This window comes from Carassius gibelio, chromosome B23, assembly GCF_023724105.1.
Source record: "Carassius gibelio isolate Cgi1373 ecotype wild population from Czech Republic chromosome B23, carGib1.2-hapl.c, whole genome shotgun sequence".
NCBI classification, from domain to species: Eukaryota; Metazoa; Chordata; class Actinopteri; order Cypriniformes; family Cyprinidae; genus Carassius; species Carassius gibelio.
The window spans coordinates 1670061-1677700 of record NC_068418.1 but is presented as its reverse complement, the minus strand read 5'-3'; positions in this window follow the sequence as shown (position 1 = coordinate 1677700).

The following is a 7640-nucleotide window of genomic DNA, read 5'->3' as shown; positions in this document are numbered from 1 at the left end:
TGCAGTTTGGCAAGGTTTGCACTGAATATTGAATGCAAACAGCTTTATCTAATAGAGAGAAAAGCTTTTGAGCAGATTTCGGCTAGATTTCACTTCATTTGAACAGATGCAGTATTTCAACATTAATGCTCTCAGAAACCTGTTTTTGTGCATATAACTTCTAACACATTAAAAACAGTCTTACAGCATTGCAAAAACATTGTATTTCATATGGCATAAGCATCCTTCAGTTTGGCAAGATTTGCACTGAATATTGAATGAAACAGCTTTCTCTAATAGAGAGAAAAGCTTTTGAGCAGATTTGGGCTAGATTTCACTTCATTTGAACAGAAGCAGTATTTCAACATTACTGCTCTCAGAAACCTGTTTCTGTGCATATAACTTCTAACACATTAAAAACAGTCTTACAGCATTGCAAAAACATTGTGTTTCAGAAGGCATAAGCATCCTGCAGTTTGGCAAGGTTTGCACTGAATATTGAATGAAACAGCTTTCTCTAATAGAGAGAAAAGCTTTTGAACAGATTTCAGCTAGATTTCACTTCATTTGAACAGAAGCAGTATTTCAACATTACTGCTCTCAGAAACCTGTTTTTGTGCATATAACTTCTAACACATTAAAAACAGTCTTACAGCATTGCAAAAACATTGTGTTTCATAAGGCATAAGCATCCTGCAGTTTGGCAAGGTTTGCACTGAATATTGAATCAAACAGCTTTCTCTAATAGAGAGAAAAGCTTTTGAGCAGATTTGGGCTAGATTTCACTTCATTTGAACAGATGCAGTATTTCAACATTACTGCTCTCAGAAACCTGTTTTTGTGCATATAACTTCTAACACATTAAAAACAGTCTTACAGCATTGCAAAAACATTGTATTTCATAAGGCATAAGCATCCTTCAGTTTGGCAAGATTTGCACTGAATATTGAATGAAACAGCTTTCTCTGATAGAGAGAAAAGGTTTTGAGCAGATTTGGGCTAGATTTCACTTCATTTGAACAGAAGCAGTATTTCAACATTACTGCTCTCAGAAACCTTTTTTTGTGCATATAACTTCGAACACATTAAAAACAGTCTTACAGCATTGCAAAAACATTGTATTTCATATGGCATAAGCATCCTTCAGTTTGGCAAGGTTTGCACTGAATATTGAATGAAACAGCTTTCTCTAATAGAGAGAAAAGCTTTTGAGCAGATTTGGGCTAGATTTCACTTCATTTGAACAGAAGCAAGTATTTCAACATTACTGCTCTCAGAAACCTGTTTTGTGCATATAACTTCGAACACATTAAAAACAGTCTTACAGCATTGCAAAAACATTGTATTTCATATGGCATAAGCATCCTTCAGTTTGGCAAGGTTTGCACTGAATATTGAATGAAACAGCTTTCTCTAATAGAGAGAAAAGCTTTTGAGCAGATTTGGGCTAGATTTCACTTCATTTGAACAGAAGCAAGTATTTCAACATTACTGCTCTCAGAAACCTGTTTTTGTGCATATAACTTCTAACACATTAAAAACAGTCTTACAGCATTGCAAAAACATTGTATTTCATAAGGCATAAGCATCCTTCAGTTTGGCAAGATTTGCACTGAATATTGAATGAAACAGCTTTCTCTGATAGAGAGAAAAGGTTTTGAGCAGATTTGGGCTAGATTTCACTTCATTTGAACAGAAGCAGTATTTCAACATTACTGCTCTCAGAAACCTGTTTTTGTGCATATAACTTCTAACACATTAAAAACAGTCTTACAGCATTTGCAAAAACATTGTGTTTCATAAGGCATAAGCATCCTGCAGTTTGGCAAGATTTGCATTGAATATTGAATGAAACAGCTTTCTCTAATAGAGAGAAAAGCTTTTGAGCAGATTTGGGCTAGATTTCACTTCATTTGAACAGAAGTAGTATTTCAACATTACTGCTCTCAGAAACCTGTTTTTGTGCATATAACTTCTAACACATTAAAAACAGTCTTACAGCATTGCAAAAACATTGTGTTTCATAAGGCATAAGCATCATGCAGTTTGGCAAGGTTTGCACTGAATATTGAATGAAACAGCTTTCTCTAATAGAGAGAAAAGCTTTTGAGCAGATTTGGGCTAGATTTGACTTCATTTGAACAGATGCAGTATTTCAACATTACTGCTCTCAGAAACCTGTTTTGGTGCATATAACTTCTAACACATTAAAAACAGTCTTACAGCATTGCAAAAACATTGTATTTCATAAGGCATAAGCATCATGCAGTTTGGCAAGGTTTGCACTGAATATTGAATGAAACAGCTTTCTCTAATAGAGAGAAAAGCTTTTGAGCAGATTTGGGCTAGATTTGACTTCATTTGAACAGATGCAGTATTTCAACATTACTGCTCTCAGAAACCTGTTTTTGTGCATATAACTTCTAACACATTAAAAACAGTCTTACAGCATTGCAAAAACATTGTATTTCATAAGGCATAAGCATCCTTCAGTTTGGCAAGATTTGCACTGAATATTGAATCAAACAGCTTTCTCTAATAGAGAGAAAAGCTTTTGAGCAGATTTCGGCTAGATTTCACTTCATTTGAACAGATGCAGTATTTCAACATTTACTGCTCTCAGAAACCTGTTTTTGTGCATATAACTTCTAACACATTAAAAACAGTCTTACAGCATTGCAAAAACATTGTGTTTCATAAGGCATAAGCATCATGCAGTTTGGCAAAATTTGCACTGAATATTGAATGAAACAGCTTTCTCTAATAGAGAGAAAAGCTTTTGAGCAGATTTGGGCTAGATTTGACTTCATTTGAACAGAAGCAAGTATTTCAACATTACTGCTCTCAGAAACCTGTTTTTGTGCATATAACTTCTAACACATTAAAAACAGTCTTACAGCATTGCAAAAACATTGTATTTCATATGGCATAAGCATCCTTCAGTTTGGCAAGATTTGCACTGAATATTGAATGAAACAGCTTTCTCTAATAGAGAGAAAAGCTTTTGAGCAGATTTGGGCTAGATTTCACTTCATTTGAACAGAAGCAGTATTTCAACATTACTGCTCTCAGAAACCTGTTTCTGTGCATATAACTTCTATCACATTAAAAACAGTCTTACAGCATTGCAAAAACATTGTGTTTCATAAGGCATAAGCATCCTGCAGTTTGGCAAGGTTTGCACTGAATATTGAATGAAACAGCTTTCTCTAATAGAGAGAAAAGCTTTTGAACAGATTTCAGCTAGATTTCACTTCATTTGAACAGAAGCAGTATTTCAACATTACTGCTCTCAGAAACCTGTTTTTGTGCATATAACTTCTAACACATTAAAAACAGTCTTACAGCATTGCAAAAACATTGTGTTTCATAAGGCATAAGCATCCTGCAGTTTGGCAAGGTTTGCACTGAATATTGAATCAAACAGCTTTCTCTAATAGAGAGAAAAGCTTTTGAGCAGATTTCGGCTAGATTTCACTTCATTTGAACAGATGCAGTATTTCAACATTACTGCTCTCAGAAACCTGTTTTTGTGCATATAACTTCTAACACATTAAAAACAGTCTTACAGCATTGCAAAAACATTGTATTTCATAAGGCATAAGCATCCTTCAGTTTGGCAAGATTTGCACTGAATATTGAATCAAACAGCTTTCTCTGATAGAGAGAAAAGGTTTTGAGCAGATTTGGGCTAGATTTCAATTCATTTGAACAGAAGCAGTATTTCAACATTACTGCTCTCAGAAACCTTTTTTTGTGCATATAACTTCGAACACATTAAAAACAGTCTTACAGCATTGCAAAAACATTGTATTTCATATGGCATAAGCATCCTTCAGTTTGGCAAGGTTTGCACTGAATATTGAATGAAACAGCTTTCTCTAATAGAGAGAAAAGCTTTTGAGCAGATTTGGGCTAGATTTCACTTCATTTGAACAGAAGCAAGTATTTCAACATTACTGCTCTCAGAAACCTGTTTTTGTGCATATAACTTCTAACACATTAAAAACAGTCTTACAGCATTTGCAAAAACATTGTGTTTTATAAGGCATAAGCATCCTGCAGTTTGGCAAGATTTGCATTGAATATTGAATGAAACAGCTTTGTCTAATAGAGAGAAAAGCTTTTGAGCAGATTTGGTCTAGATTTCACTTCATTTGAACAGAAGTAGTATTTCAACATTACTGCTCTCAGAAACCTGTTTTTGTGCATATAACTTCTAACACATTAAAAACAGTCTTACAGCATTGCAAAAACATTGTGTTTCATAAGGCATAAGCATCATGCAGTTTGGCAAGGTTTGCACTGAATATTGAATGAAACAGCTTTCTCTAATAGAGAGAAAAGCTTTTGAGCAGATTTGGGCTAGATTTGACTTCATTTGAACAGATGCAGTATTTCAACATTACTGCTCTCAGAAACCTGTTTTTGTGCATATAACTTCTAACACATTAAAAACAGTCTTACAGCATTGCAAAAACATTGTGTTTCATAAGGCATAAGCATCCTTCAGTTTGGCAAGATTTGCACTGAATATTGAATCAAACAGCTTTCTCTAATAGAGAGAAAAGCTTTTGAGCAGATTTCGGCTAGATTTCACTTCATTTGAACAGATGCAGTATTTCAACATTACTGCTCTCAGAAACCTGTTTTTGTGCATATAACTTCTAACACATTAAAAACAGTCTTACAGCATTGCAAAAACATTGTGTTTCATAAGGCATAAGCATCATGCAGTTTGGCAAGGTTTGCACTGAATATTGAATGAAACAGCTTTCTCTAATAGAGAGAAAAGCTTTTGAGCAGATTTGGGCTAGATTTGAGTTCATTTGAACAGAAGCAAGTATTTCAACATTACTGCTCTCAGAAACCTGTTTTTGTGCATATAACTTCTAACACATTAAAAACAGTCTTACAGCATTGCAAAAATATTGTGTTTCATAAGGCATAAGCATCCTGCAGTTTGGCAAGATTTGCACTGAATATTGAATGAAACAGGTTTCTCTAATAGAGAGAAAAGCTTTTGAGCAGATTTGGGCTAAATTTCACTTCATTTGAACAGAAGCAGTATTTCAACATTACTGCTCTCAGAAACCTGTTTTTGTGCATATAACTTCTAACACATTAAAAACAGTCTTACAGCATTGCAAAAACATTGTGTTTCATAAGGCATAAGCACCCTGCAGTTTGGCAAGGTTTGCACTGAATATTGAATGAAACAGCTTTCTCTAATAGAGAGAAAAGCTTTTGAGCAGATTTCGGCTAGATTTCACATCATTTGAACAGATGCAGTATTTCAACATTACTGCTCTCAGAAACCTGTTTTTGTGCATATAACTTCTAACACATTAAAAACAGTCTTACAGCATTGCAAAAACATTGTATTTCATAAGGCATAAGCATCCTTCAGTTTGTCAAGATTTGCACTGAATATTGATTGAAACAGCTTTCTCTAATAGAGAGAAAAGCTTTTCAGCAGATTTCAGCTAGATTTCACTTCATTTGAACAGAAGCAGTATTTCAACATTACTGCTCTCAGAAACCTGTTTTTGTGCATATAACTTCTAACACATTAAAAACAGTCTTACAGCATTGCAAAAACATTGTGTTTCATAAGGCATAAGCATCCTGCAGTTTGGCAAGGTTTGCACTGAATATTGAATCAAACAGCTTTCTCTAATAGAGAGAAAAGCTTTTGAGCAGATTTCGGCTAGATTTCACTTCATTTGAACAGATGCAGTATTTCAACATTACTGCTCTCAGAAACCTGTTTTTGTGCATATAACTTCTAACACATTAAAAACAGTCTTACAGCATTGCAAAAACATTGTATTTCATAAGGCATAAGCATCCTTCAGTTTGTCAAGATTTGCACTGAATATTGATTGAAACAGCTTTCTTCTAATAGAGAGAAAAGCTTTTCAGCAGATTTCAGCTAGATTTCACTTCATTTGAACAGAAGCAGTATTTCAACATTACTGCTCTCAGAAACCTGTTTTTGTGCATATAACTTCTAACACATTAAAAACAGTCTTACAGCATTGCAAAAACATTGTGTTTCATAAGGCATAAGCATCCTGCAGTTTGGCAAGGTTTGCACTGAATAATGAATCAAACAGCTTTATCTAATAGAGAGAAAAGCTTTTGAGCAGATTTCGGCTAGATTTCACTTCATTTGAACAGATGCAGTATTTCAACATTAATGCTCTCAGAAACCTGTTTTTGTGCATATAACTTCTAACACATTAAAAACAGTCTTACAGCATTGCAAAAACATTGTGTTTCATAAGGCATAAGCATCCTGCAGTTTGGCAAGGTTTGCACTGAATATTGAATGAAACAGCTTTCTCTAATAGAGAGAAAAGCTTTTGAGCAGATTTCGGCTAGATTTCACTTCATTTGAACAGATGCAGTATTTCAACATTACTGCTCTCAGAAACCTGTTTTTGTGCATATAACTTCTAACACATTAAAAACAGTCTTACAGCATTGCAAAAAACATTGTATTTCATATGGCATAAGCATCCTTCAGTTTGGCAAGATTTGCACTGAATATTGAATGAAACAGCTTTCTCTAATAGAGAGAAAAGCTTTTGAGCAGATTTGGGCTAGATTTCACTTCATTTGAACAGAAGCAGTATTTCAACATTACTGCTCTCAGAAACCTGTTTCTGTGCATATAACTTTTAACACATTAAAAACAGTCTTACAGCATTGCAAAAACATTGTGTTTCATAAGGCATAAGCATCCTGCAGTTTGGCAAGGTTTGCACTGAATATTGAATGAAACAGCTTTCTCTAATAGAGAGAAAAGCTTTTGAACAGATTTCAGCTAGATTTCACTTCATTTGAACAGAAGCAGTATTTCAACATTACTGCTCTCAGAAACCTGTTTTTGTGCATATAACTTCTAACACATTAAAAACAGTCTTACAGCATTGCAAAAACATTGTGTTTCATAAGGCATAAGCATCCTGCAGTTTGGCAAGGTTTGCACTGAATATTGAATCAAACAGCTTTCTCTAATAGAGAGAAAAGCTTTTGAGCAGATTTCGGCTAGATTTCACTTCATTTGAACAGATGCAGTATTTCAACATTACTGCTCTCAGAAACCTGTTTTTGTGCATATAACTTCTAACACATTAAAAACAGTCTTACAGCATTGCAAAAACATTGTATTTCATAAGGCATAAGCATCCTTCAGTTTGGCAAGATTTGCACTGGATATTGAATGAAACAGCTTTCTCTGATAGAGAGAAAAGGTTTTGAGCAGATTTGGGCTAGATTTCACTTCATTTGAACAGAAGCAGTATTTCAACATTACTGCTCTCAGAAACCTTTTTTTGTGCATATAACTTCGAACACATTAAAAACAGTCTTACAGCATTGCAAAAACATTGTATTTCATATGGCATAAGCATCCTTCAGTTTGGCAAGGTTTGCACTGAATATTGAATGAAACAGCTTTCTCTAATAGAGAGAAAAGCTTTTGAGCAGATTTGGGCTAGATTTCACTTCATTTGAACAGAAGCAAGTATTTCAACATTACTGCTCTCAGAAACCTGTTTTGTGCATATAACTTCGAACACATTAAAAACAGTCTTACAGCATTGCAAAAACATTGTATTTCATATGGCATAAGCATCCTTCAGTTTGGCAAG